Source organism: Silene latifolia, chromosome 8 (assembly GCF_048544455.1).
Source record: "Silene latifolia isolate original U9 population chromosome 8, ASM4854445v1, whole genome shotgun sequence".
In the NCBI taxonomy this organism is placed as follows: domain Eukaryota; kingdom Viridiplantae; phylum Streptophyta; class Magnoliopsida; order Caryophyllales; family Caryophyllaceae; genus Silene; species Silene latifolia.
The window spans coordinates 110,318,441-110,332,365 of record NC_133533.1 but is presented as its reverse complement, the minus strand read 5'-3'; positions in this window follow the sequence as shown (position 1 = coordinate 110,332,365).

The following is a 13,925-nucleotide window of genomic DNA, read 5'->3' as shown; positions in this document are numbered from 1 at the left end:
ATTAGTTCCGTCTCAAGTTAAAATAAACTCGAGACATTATTCATTTATTCCGTCTAGCTATAAACCGTCACATTTCGCCTTGTACCTACTTTAATCCGGACCAACCAGAATTTGACAACACGCTCACCTACCCTCTTACACCCTACCTTTAAATATCTCTTTTATATATTATTATATATTATTATAATTCTTTTATTATTATTTATTTATTAGGGTTAATTGATAGGAATAATCCCAACTATGCCCGTCCTGCTCAAAATAATCTCAACTTTTCAATAACTCAAAATAATCCAAACGATGTTATCATTTAACTTTAATTGCTATCCTCCTCTTATTTACCTACTGTCACCGGTAAGCCGAATTTTTGAGCAGGTTATCTTTGTTTTTATAATCTTCTTCCTTTTCCTTTGTTGTTACAATCTTCTTACTCTATTTCCATTCCTTCAAACTTCACTCCATTGCATTCCTCCAGTTTTTTTTTTTCTCACTCCCATTCTTTTCCTCCAAATTTATTTACCTATTTGTTTTACTGCTATTAAAATGCCCAAGAAAAGCCAGATAATAAGGGTCCATCATCAATTATACAGGATTGCATAATCATGGTATCTAATCAACTTCAACTAAGAGCAAAGAGAAGGCCATATAATAACTAATAAGGGTGGGAGTTTTAGTTGGGACGAGGACTCGTTGCTTTTGCATGTGAAGCATGAATTGCCAAATCAATTTTCATTTCAACAAACCCAAATAATCGATTATTATAATCATTAACAAACCCAAAACATCCCTCCAAAAGAAGTACAAACTAAAAAGTAGCATACAAATACAAATCGATTTGACTCATCAACAATCAGCCACCATCATTTCTAATCGATTCCAATCGGTTTTAGATTCAGCAAACCTAATCGATTTTTTCGGAGTTTATAATGGGTAAACCAAGATTGTGATTTATGAGTGAACCCAGATTTTTTGTGGGTTCATCAACAAACCCAAAATGATTCAAAACCTAAATTTAAAGAGGATCTGGGTTTACTATGCAGATTGTGATGTGAGGTAGAGTGAAATTGGGTGGGTGAAATTGTAAAAAAGGGGTATTTATATGAGTTGTTTGATGATGTTGGTACTAATGTGTAGAGAATGGTGGTGTTTGGAATGGAGAATGAAGAAGTGGTGAAGAATTGAAAGGATTGTTAATGGACAGTTGGTGTTAGTAAGGAGAAAGGTGAAGTGGATAGATTAATAGAGATGAAGGTAAATGGCGATGAAGAAGATAGATTAATGGAGATGAAATTAAGATGAAATAGGTTAAGGTGTAAAGTAAAGGGTTTAATCTGAATTAAGATGAAGGGTGACCTGTTGAACAGGTTTGTCCTTCACCTAAGACAATTAAAGTTAAATGATGGCATCGTTTGGATTATTCTGGGTTATTGAAAAGTTGAGATCATTTTGAGCAGGACGGGCATAGTTGGGATTATTACCATCAATTAATCCTATTTATTATTATTATTATCATAAATTATTGTTGTTGCTGTATCCTGTGTCCCCAACCCCACAATCCCATATTTCCCTCGTCCTCTTTCCTGCAACAACAATGAAACAGCAGCAACAACAAACACAGCCGCTCCACCATTTTCGACCTCAAAAACCCAGATTTTCTCCCTTATTTCTCAACCATACTCCATGATTTTTGTACCATTAGCTTCCTCATTCCTTCCTCATTCTTTTAAGGTAATAAAGTCTTGATTTTGTAGAAGTTCGAAAATACCGTCTTAAATGACAACTCGGTTTCTTGTCTTAACCGACTCGTTTTTCCTTGTTTTAAGCTGAAGACTGAAGAAAGTGAAGAATCCCATATTATCCCACATGTGAGTGTCCCACATTGAAAGAGAAAGAGAGATTGTACCACTTTATAACCAAGGGGGCTACTCCTCCTATTGCCAATTGGTTTTAGGATGGAACCTCCCTTGTGTTGTTAAGTGGTCCGTCTCTCCTCCATTCGGGTAAGGCCCAGGCCCATTACATGATTTAACAGAAAGGCTCATGCTTTTGGACGTTTACTCGGAAATTCCTGAATATAAAGGTAATGGTGATAGGTTAATCGACAATGAGTCGATATTTCGCCCCCTAAACTCGTTTTTAAAACCTTTTACGTGTTAAAGTTGTGTTCTTTAGGCTTACTTTCATTTGTGTGATTTACATGGAGATTCGTCTTGCTATGCTCGAAATCCCGTCTTGAATCGTTGTTGGTAATGGTCTGTTTTGGGACGGTCTTGTCCTCTATTTTGAGGCAGTCGAAATAAGGGTGGTGTGCGCTGTTTTTGGTCTGCTGTAGGGCGTGTTGGGGGCCTGTCATGGCCAGAGTGGGTTCTGGTTTAGAACCTTTTTCTGGTTGCTCCATTGGACAGCATGACGCGTTTGCATATGACCGCTTTTGTGGCCGTTTTTGGACCGTTTTGATAACCGTGGGGGAGTGGTTGTATGGGTAGTTGTTGGCGGGTAGTTGGTGGCTATCTAGGTGTGCGGAGGTGGCTACCTTGAGTCGTAATACCGTCGCAAATTTCCGTCTCACATATACTCACAACTTGGTTTTGTCTTTTACGGTTTGGTGACTTCGGGCAGTGGTTGTGGTTGTGTGTTAACCACGACTGGTGTAACACCCCCATACTCCAAGTGCCTTACCAGGACCACTCAGGTATGAAGACATCACCATCTCGGTCGCCCGAGGTATGATAATCAAATAGACAAAACAGAAACAACATTTATTATAAGTAGTTTAATGAATAACTACAATCCTCGAAACCAAACTGAAAGTACAATACATTATTCCAAACTATCTGTTCTCAACTGAAATGTAAATAAATGCTAAACTACAGCGGAAGACTCTATCGTCATGTCGTGGCCATCCCAGCTATCCCAGTACTCATCTCTATACCTGTTCAATATCTGCTCACCATCCCCGAATGGATCACCGCAGGTTTACAAAACAACACCGGGGTCAGTACTAATCACACAATCAATATAGATAACAATAACAAGACACACAGACAGCTGAACTGTCACACACACACACACACACACCAACTCCCATCATCTCAATACTGACTGTCCACTGGACCAGCCCTGCCAGTGGGGGACCGCAGCCGTTCCCACCTAAGCCCCGCTCATCGTACGAGCGATAACCCTGTCCATTAATGTGCACATCCCCTTTCGTGGCGGGTTCCACGAAGGGCGAAACTAGGGCGTGAAGTCACTCCCGCAAGTGACCCCACTTAGCCGAGAACGCATCTCGAGAGCCATAGACAACCAATCACAATCACAATCACAATCACAATCATCATATCAAGGAACTAACTACAGCACATCACCAATACCCCATTATGGGACTAATACTGAGTAGGAAATCCTACCTGGAAAGCACAACACGCAGACGGTATCTACAGCTGTATCAAAACGGCTCCTCTACGAATTCTCCTCCTATCATACAACACATAAAGACTACACATCACAAACTACACACCAAAACCCCTAATTCCTAAATTAGGGTTTCACCAAACTTAACAAAACATTATAAAAACTATGTTAAAAGCTTACCCTCGACGCAAGGAATCCAACGACACGAAAAAAAAAGAAGAACCGACCGCCTCGAACTCCGGAATTGTTAAGGATGCGATTAGGAAGATGACTGACTGCTTTCTCTCTTAAACAGGTTTTAGGTTTTGGTAAAAGTGTTTTAAAACAAAGACGATTATGTTTAAATACCTTAATCGCATAATTAACAAACCCGTGAAAAACACCCCGTAAACCGGACACTCGATCGAGTACCCAAGGTACTCGATCGAGTACCCCCTTACTCGATCGAGTACCCCAGCTACTCGATCTAGTACCCAACAGGTCAGAAACTATTTTATTTCGCAGCTTGCCCTTACTCGACAGAGTAAGGGCTACTCGATAGAGTACCCCAAGACATATAAATACGGAGTATTACAGTCTTCCCTCCTTAAAAGGAACTTCGTCCCCGAAGTTCAAACCACCACTAAACAAAGGTACTCCCATAAGCCTCCCGACTCGAAGGTCAAACAAAACACAACGTAAAACATGATACTAACCCCAACCTATCCCGACAAACATACCGACACAACATATAAAAGGTGTATAAAACTCTTAAAAACTCTCGCGATCATCTCCTACCCCCCTAAAAGAAACAAGGTTACGTCCCCGTAACCATACATACCTGATCAAAAAGGAAAGGGTAACGCTCTTTCATGATATCCTCTGCCTCCCATGTAGCTTCCTCAGTCTCGTGGTTAGACCAAAGGATCTTAAGCAAAACTGTCTCACCACTCCTGGTCTTTCTAACCTTTCGGTCTAGGATCTGCTTAGGCACCTCAAGATATGATAAAGACTCATCCAGCTCTAAGCTCTATGCCTCCAACACATGTGACGGGTCACTCACATACTTCCGCAGCTGCGATACATGAAACACATTATGCACTCTCTCTAACGCAGCTGGTAATGCCAGACGATAAGCAACTTCCCCAACTCGCTCTAAGATCTCATAAGGCCCTATAAACTTCTGACTTAACTTGCCTTTCTTCCCAAATCTCATAACCCCACGCATAGGAGACACTTTCAGAAGAACCTTGTCCCCAACCTGAAACTCTATGTCCCGACGATGTAGATCTGCATAACTCTTTTGTCGATCCTGGGCTGCCCTCATCCGTTCCCTGATCATCTTAATCTGTTCCACCATCTCAGGCACCATCTCTGGTCCTAAAACCACTGCCTCGGCACTATCGTCCCAACAGATTGGACTCCTGCATCTCCTCCCATACAAAGCCTCAAACGGTGCCATACCAATACTGGTGTGATAGCTGTTGTTGTAAGAAAATTCTATCAAGTCCAACCTCTGCTCCCAGCTACCACCAAAATCCATCACACAAGCTCGCAACATATCCTCAAGAGTCTTGATTGTTCTCTCAGTCTGCCCATCTGTCGCAGGATGAAATGCTGTACTCATCTTCAAAGCTGTTCCCAACGATTCCTGCAACTCCTTCCAAAACCTCGATATAAACCTCGCATCTCTGTCAGACACTATGTCCTTAGGGACTCCATGTAACTTAAGCACGTTCTTTCGATAGGCCATAGCCAGTTGTGCCTTAGTCCATGTATCTTTCATTGGAACAAAGTGAGCGACTTGGTCGACGATCCACATCACCCAAATCATGTTGTTACCTTGTTGACTCTTAGGCAAACCCACAATGAAATCCATGGAAATGGATTCCCACTTCCACTCAGGCACCTCTAAAGACTGAATCTTACCTTGTGGTCTTCTCTGTTCCCCTTTAACTCTTTGGCATGTCAAACAACGGGACACAAACTCATTTTGTCTCTTTCTTCATCCGTGCCACCAAAACGTTTTCTTCAAATCTTTGTATAGCTTATCTCCACCTGGATGAACTGAATATGGTGTGCAATGCGCCTCTGTCATGATCGTCTTTTTCAACTCCTCATCATTAGGAACACACCACCTACCATCAAACCTCAAACTACCATCTCGTATGAATGGAAAACCGGATATCTTGTCCCTTTCTCCACTCCACTCTCCACTCCACTATCTTAGGATCCAAAGCCCGCTTATCCCGAATATCATCATAAAACTCCATATGTCTTTGTCATATCACCCATGGCATCTCCTTTCTGCATCATATGTATCCCAAAGCTCGCTACCTCATCCCTCAGCCTCATCAAAGATAGAGCTGTACACAAAGAATGTACACTCTTCCTACTCAAAGCATCAGCTACGACGTTGGCCTTCCCTTCAGGGTAGATGATTTCCATGTCATAATCGCCAATCAACTCCATCCACCTCCTCTGTCTCATGTTCAACTCCTTCTGCGTGAAGATGTACTTAAGACTCTTGTGATCATAAAATACCTTAAAGATTGCTCCATAAAGGTAATGTCTCCAAATCTTGAGATCAAACACCACTGCACCCAACTCCAGATCATGAGTAGGGTAATTCTCCTCATAAGGGTTCAATTGCCTAGAAGCATAGGCAATCACCTTGCCATTCTGCATCAACACACATCCCAGCCCATTCTTCAAGGCATCTGTGTAAACCTCAAAATTCTCGCTCCCTTCAGGCAATGCGAGGGCAGGAGTTGTGGTCAAACGCTCCTTTAATGTTTGGAACGCCGTCTCACAACTCTCATCCCAACGAAACCTGTTCTCTTTCCTCATCAACGCTGTCATCGGTCTAGCTATCTTGGAGAAATCTTTCACGAAACGTCTGTAGTATCCAGCTAAACCCAAGAAACTTCTCACCTCAGCAACTTTCTTCGGTGCTTCCCACTTTGTCAGTGCCTCAATCTTCGCCGGATCCACAGCTACCCCATCTTTAGAGATTACATGCCCCAGAAAGGCAACTTTCTCTAACCAGAACTCACACTTGGACAGCTTAGCATACAACTCATGATCCCTCAAAGTCTGCAACACGATCCTCAGATGCTCCTCATGCTCCTCCTTAGTCTTAGAGTAGACTAAGATGTCATCGATAAACACTACTACAAACTGATCCAAGAACTGTCTGAAGATTCTATTCATCAAATCCATAAACACTGCCGGCGCATTAGACAACCCAAACCGCATCACCACATACTCATAATGGCCATACCTCGACGTGAAAGCTGTCTTCGGTATGTCCACATCTCTAATCTTCACCTGATGGTACCCCGACCTCAAATCAATCTTAGAAAAGACTGTTGCACCACTCAACTGATCAAACAGGTCATCTATCCTTGGCAAAGGATACTTGTTCTTTATCGTCACACGGTTCAGCTCCCGGTAATCGATGCACAGCCTCAAACTCCCATCTTTCTTCTTCACGAAAAGAACTGGTGCTCCCCAAGGCGATACACTTGGTCTAATGTATCCCTTCTCTATCAAATCATCCAACTGCTTCCTAAGTTCCTCCATCTCCTTAGGACCCATACGGTACGGTGCCTTAGAGATTGGCCCCGTCCCTGGCTTCAGCTCTACGGTGAAATCTATCTCCCTCTTCGGTGGCAACCCCGGAATCTCCTTCGGGAAGACATCTGCAAACTCTCCCACCACTGGTATCTCATCAACTGTCGGACTCTCTATCCGGTCATCTCTCACATGGCACAAGATCAGAGGACATCCCTTCCTCAGATAAGACTTCAAGGTAACAGCTGCAATCAACTTAACCTTGGGTTTGACTAGAAACCCACGGTAAGACACACTAACACCCTTAGGGCCTCTTAGGGACACTTTCTTTTGATGACAGTCTATCTTAGCCTTATACTTTCCTAACCAATCCATCCCAACTATCATCTCAAAGCCGTTAAAAGGAAACTCTAGCAAATCTACAGGGAAATCGACTTGCCCAACTATCAAAGATACATCTCTAAACAACCTCCCACACGATACAGACTCACCCGAAGGTATGAAAACTTGCTCCCTAACAGACTCATATACTCTCAAACCCAACTGTTTTACATAACTCGAAGACACAAACGACTGAGAAGCCCCCGAATCAAACAAAACAAACGTAGGAACACCATTAACAAGAAATGTACCGGTGATAACGTGCGCATCTTCCTCAGCTGTCTTCTTGTCCATCATGAACAACTTGCCACTGGTCTTCTGCCCACCTCCCTGGACGGTACTGGCTGATGTGGTCGGCTTGGCACCCGACCCTTGATTGTTGTTGTTGTTGTTCATCGGTGTCTTCTGATAAGAATTACCGCCGTTGCGGTTGCCTCCACTCTGGTAGCTCTGACCTCCCCGGTTTGGCCATGATCCAGCTGGTCTGTTGCTCGCAAAGCTCTGTGCAGGTCTCTGAACAGACCCCGGTGCACTCGTGCACTCATGTCTCTTGTGGCCTACGCCACCACAACCAAAGCAGGTCACTCCCCAGCTATTGCTCACACTTCCACGGCCTCTCCCAAAGGAAGTTCCAAAGACTAAACCGGACCCGAAGAAAATCCCTTAGATTGATTGTGGTTGCCTTTCTTGAAATTAGATTGGCCACCACCCTCGCTCTCGGACTTCCTCTTCTCTCCACCCGACCTCTCCTGAGCCATCTCCACTAGTCTCTCAGCTCTCCCCGCCCTCTCATACGCTTCCTTTACATCAGTAAGGACTCCCAGAGTAACTTATCCATAATTTTCGTGGTTAGCCCTCTCTCAAACCTCAAAGCGAGATTCTCCTCACTCAATCCCATATCCTCAAAGATATCTAGATTTCTCATTGAACTGCCTGTAGTACTCAGCCACAGACATCTCAAAGCGAGTCATCTTAAACTTGTCGAACTCCTCTCTCAACTTACTCCTCACATGTTCGCACGAACTCCTTCCTCACGACCCTACGAAACTCCTCCCAAGGTATAGCAGGTAACCCTTGGTTGGTATATATCTCCTTAGCACTCACTTTCACTGAATCCCACCACTTGCCAGTTTGCCTCCCTCGGATAGAATGCAGCTGATCCACTCTCATCTCATCGGACAGACGAACTAAATCTAGTATGTTCTCCATCTCCCTCACCAACTATCAAGAAGGTTAGGCTCCTCAACTCCCTTGTACTCCTTCGGGTTAAACCTCGCAATATAGAGGCTGACTTTAGCATGGTCAACCTCCTTCTCCTTACTCTTATCCTTGTCCTCATTCACTCTCTTCGGGGTCTCAGTAAGAGCATCCTGGTGCTCTAACATCTTAACGATGTCATCCGTGGTCATAAGCTCAGCTCTCGCGTACAAAGCATTTCTCTTTGGCGGCATCTTGAAACTATACATATATAAGAAAAGGGGTAGATATGAACATACGTACTAAACTTCAAAACACGAAAACACGCTGCCCAGAACCTACTCGATCGAGTATCCAAACCCACTCGATCGAGTAACGGGCTACTCGATCGAGTGCCCCCATGTACTTGACCGAGTACCCAAACTCCAGAACCAAACAGACCTTCTGATCTCTTACACACTCGATCGAGTATCTAGGCTACTCGATCGAGTGGCCCCCTACTCGATCGAGTACCCCTAGTTACTCGATCGAGTGCCCCAAAACTCGATTCTGGACTCAAAATCGCCAAAAACCCACCCGATCGAGTCAGTCTCACTCGATCGAGTACCACTAATACGTAAGAGCTACACGCATGTTACGTCATATACTAACATGCTAAACTTCATAAGACCACATGATATCATAATAAATATGCTACGCATCTATTCTACTATCAACAAGATCAATTCATCATGCTATTAAAGCCACATTGTAAACATCCAACATGTTATTCCAACATCAAGTCTACACATATATTACTTTTCTTTCACATTCTCAACTTCTCTTTCAACATCCAACAATCACACACTTTTATCACATTGTTAACAAGTTAACCAAGCACACATATACTCGACAAACACTTTCCCCCGTGACCGGTTCAAAGTTGTAGGGCGACCCCCGCGACTTTAGGACGTCTCCCAAGCCTTTGCACTAGCTCCTACAACCTTTACTCCGGGTTCATTTTAATTGACTCCCTATGTTCATTAAGTTCATTGGTTACAGGTTTCAGGATCGTCGCTCTGATACCATTTGTAACACCCCCATACTCCAAGTGCCTTACCAGGACCACTCATGTATGAAGATATCACCATCTCGGTCGCCCGAGGTATGATAATCAAATAGACAAAACAGAAACAACATTTATTATAAGTAGTTTAATGAATAACTACAATCCTCGAAACCAAACTGAAAGTACAATACATTATTCTAAACTATCTGTTCTCAACTGAAATGTAAATAAATGCTAAACTACAGCGGAAGACTCTATCATCATGTCGTGGCCATCCCAGCTATCCTAGTACTCATCTCTATACCTGTTCAATATCTGCTCACCATCCCCGAATGGATCACCGCAGGTTTACAAAACAACACCGGGGTCAGTACTAATCACACAATCAATATAGATAACAATAACAAGACACAGACAATTTGAACTGTCATCACACACACACACACACACACACCAACTCCCATCATCTCAATCGACCGTCCCTTTGGACCACCACGCGATGGGGGACCGCAGCCGTTCCCACCTAAGCCCCGCTCATCGTACGAGCGATAACCCTGTCCATTAATGTGCACATCCCCTTTCGTGGCGGGTTCCACGAAGGGCGAAACTAGGGCGTGAAGTCACTCCCGCAAGTGACCCCACTCAGCCGAGAACGCATCTCGAGAGCCATAGACAACCAATCACAATCACAATCACAATCACAATCATCATATCAAAGAACTAACTACAAAGACATCACCAATACCCCATTATGGGACTAATGCGAGTAGGAAATCCTACCCGGAAAGCACAACACGCAGACGGTATCTACAAATTTTGTATCAAAACGGCTCCTCTACGAATTCTCCTCCTATCATACAGCACATAAAGACTACACATCACAAACTACACACCAAAACCCCCAATTCCTAAATTAGGGTTTCACCAAACTTAACAAAACATTATAAAAACTATGTTAAAAGCTTACCCTCGACGCAAGGAATCCAACGACACGAAAAACAGCAAGAACCGACCGTCTGAACTCCGGGAATTGTTAAAGATGCGATTAGGAAGATGACTGACTGCTTTCTCTCTTAAACAGGTTTTAGGTTTTGGTAAAAGTGTTTTAAAACAAAGACGATTATGTTTAAATACCTTAATCGCATAATTAACAAAACCCGCGAAAAACACCCCGTAAACCGGACACACGATCGAGTACCCAAGGTACTCGATCGAGTACCCCCTTACTCGATCGAGTACCCCAGCTACTCGATCGAGTACCCAACAGGTCAGAAACTATTTTATTTCGCAGCTTGCCCTTACTCGACAGAGTAAGGGCTACTCGATAGAGTACCCCAAGACATATAAATACGGAGTATTACAACTGGTGGCTGACCCTAGGGACAGGGGGTGGATTAGGCTGCTGTGGGCGGGCTGTGGCTGATCATGGGCCATGGGTGTGGCCAAGGTTTGGCTGCTTGAGGTGGTCTCGGGTGGGGAAGTATAGATACACCAACCATGTCCCCATTCCCCTTTTGTTTCCCTTTTGATGTGGTTATGCCTTAAGGTAATTAGACTTATTATGTTTTTTCCAATTGGGTTGGTTATGCTTCTCAATTGGGCCTGCACATATGTTTTGGGTTAGTTGGATCACATCTATATTATGGGAACTATTAGTGCCAAGTTGGGTTTACTCGAATTATTTAATATCCGTCTCGTATTTTATATAACGATAATTTGTTAATATCGTGCTTTCACATATTTAGTTCGTTGGGCTCATTTAACCTTAGTAAATGGGCTAGCTATATTTGGTAATTTGGGCTAGTCATGTTTATAAATTATTTTGGCGCGCGATGGGTTTATTTAAAATATGATTAAATAATAATCTCGTATTTTCTATAACGTAATTCATTAACTATCGTTCTCTTATATATTTATTCTTTTGGGCCCATTTAATTTTGTTGTTGGGCTCACCGTAAATCCTTGTTAGACATGTTGTGTTGGACTAACTGGTTTTCACATGCTTCTGATGACGGACATAACATATTCATTGGTTTGGGCTTGCTATGTCACTTTTATTGGGCTTATCCTAGTCCATTCATTGGATTTCACATGATTTATTTATTGGGCTCATGAATGAGCCATGTGGGCTTGGTCACATGTTATTCCGTAATTTCATATGACGTAATTTATTCATTATCATTTATTATATTTTATTTAACTGGCATGTTAAATTAGGAAAATGAAATGTTTAGTAATATAACACAAGTATGAGATATTTATTATAAGTACTTGTAAGGGTCGTATCCTTGATAATGTCTTGTATTGTTTGGTGGTGTGAGTCGTGGTCCTATCGGACACTAGGGGTGAGCCATAGGCCCTCTAGTTGCGATTAGATCATCGGGACCGATGTTCCTGTAACACCCCGTAATTTTGAAGACCTTTATTATGTTTTAAAAGTAATATTTTAATCTATTTTAATTTTATATTAATTTATTTGAAATAAAATTTATTTGATAAAATATAATCTTATTTTATTTTGAAGAAATGTAATTATTTTTGATAGTCTAGAAATGTTAAAAAGTGATTTAAACTATATTTAAACCTTTTCCCTTGATAAAATAGATTTCGGATAAAAGTCGTAAAATTGGAATTTTCCCATGTCTTACGGTCGTTGGGTAAACGAGTTTGGATATTGGGCATATGAGTACTTAATCTTTTAGTAAAATCGTGTTTAAGAAATTTAATTTTCTCGGAAATCGCGTTCGACGAATATTTCTAATTTCCGTCGAAACGAACCAAAACGTAAACAATGGAAACTCACCCTGTAACACCCCGTAAATTTGAAGACCTTTATTATATTTTAAAAGTAATATTTTAATCTATTTTAATTTAATATTAATTTATTTGAAATAAAATCTATTTGATAAAATATAATCTTATTTTATTTTGAAGAAATGTAATTATTTTTGATAGTTTAGAAATGTTTAAATGTGATTTAAACTATATTTAAACCTTTTCCTTTGATAAAATAGATTTCGGATAAAAGTCGTAAAATCGGGATTTTCCATTTCTTACAGTCGTTGGGTAAACGAGTTTGGATATTGGGCATATGAGTACTTAATCTTTTAGTAAAATCGTGTTTAATAACTTTAATTTTCTCGGAAATCGCGTTCGACGAATATTTCTAATTTCCGTCGAAACGAACCAAAACGTAAACAAATGACTAATCTCCCATGCCTTTGGCTGGCCACCTACCCTCCATTTTTCTCCTCTTCCAATTTTCATTTCCTTCATAACTCAATCTATCTCCTCCTTCTCTCAAACATCAAAAACCCACTAAAAATCCTCCTTACAATCCCTAAATCTACCACAACTTTTCATTTCTCCACCAAATCGCATAAAAATTATATATTCGGAATCCTCTCTTCAATCCTCATCTACTAGTAAGCTTTATTTTTATTTCCCCCAAATTTTGTTTAAGACACTTTTTTTTGGGGTTTCGAATTTAAGCTTAATAATTGTGTTTTTGTTGTTCTTATAGGTGAAAAATTTGAAGATGAGTTAGGTGACTCATATGTTGTTGAAGATGAAGAGTAATTTAGTGTTTTAGAAGTTTTCTCAAGTTATTACTTGTCTCTTTGCTAGCTTAAGGTAACTATTCCGAGTTACTCGACGAACTAATGTCACATTAGTAGTTGTGTTTGTTGTTTGTTGTTTATTGTTGTTTGAGACGATCTTGTTGATAAATGAATGAATGGAGTAAGATGAGTATGTTTATGTTTAATTTATGTTACCCATTTGTATATTATTGTTTGGAACAAATTTGGATGAGGAATTATGTGTTGTGACAAGTCCGTGTTTTGGCTGGAACGCATCAGTACCAGACCGAGACGGTTTCCAATGTTTCCAAAAATATGACAGATTGAACGGCGTCGAAAAATTAGGTGGTTTAGCCACTTGAATCATTCAATTCGGAGTCCGTATGAGTAAATGGCGTCGTTTTATCGATTAAAATTTATAGAAAAGTTTACCCTTGTGTGAGACGGTTATTTATGCTATTTTATTATGCGAGAATTTTGTGGAATTAGTTATTTTGTAAGTTGGAATATATTTTCTTATGTTGATAGTCTTTCACATGATAGAAATTGGAAATGGCATGAGAATGATATTGTGATAAATTTTGTGATTTGGGTCATTGTAGGCCAAGACTCTGAGCTGGGCCAGATTGACCGAACGAGTTTGGTCAAACTAGGTTTAAATCGGTCAGCCTCGATTTGACCGATGACCCGTCGCGGGACTCGGGTTGAGGGTTTGTCTTTGAGGTGAGATTGGTTGTTATTGGATGTTTTATGTT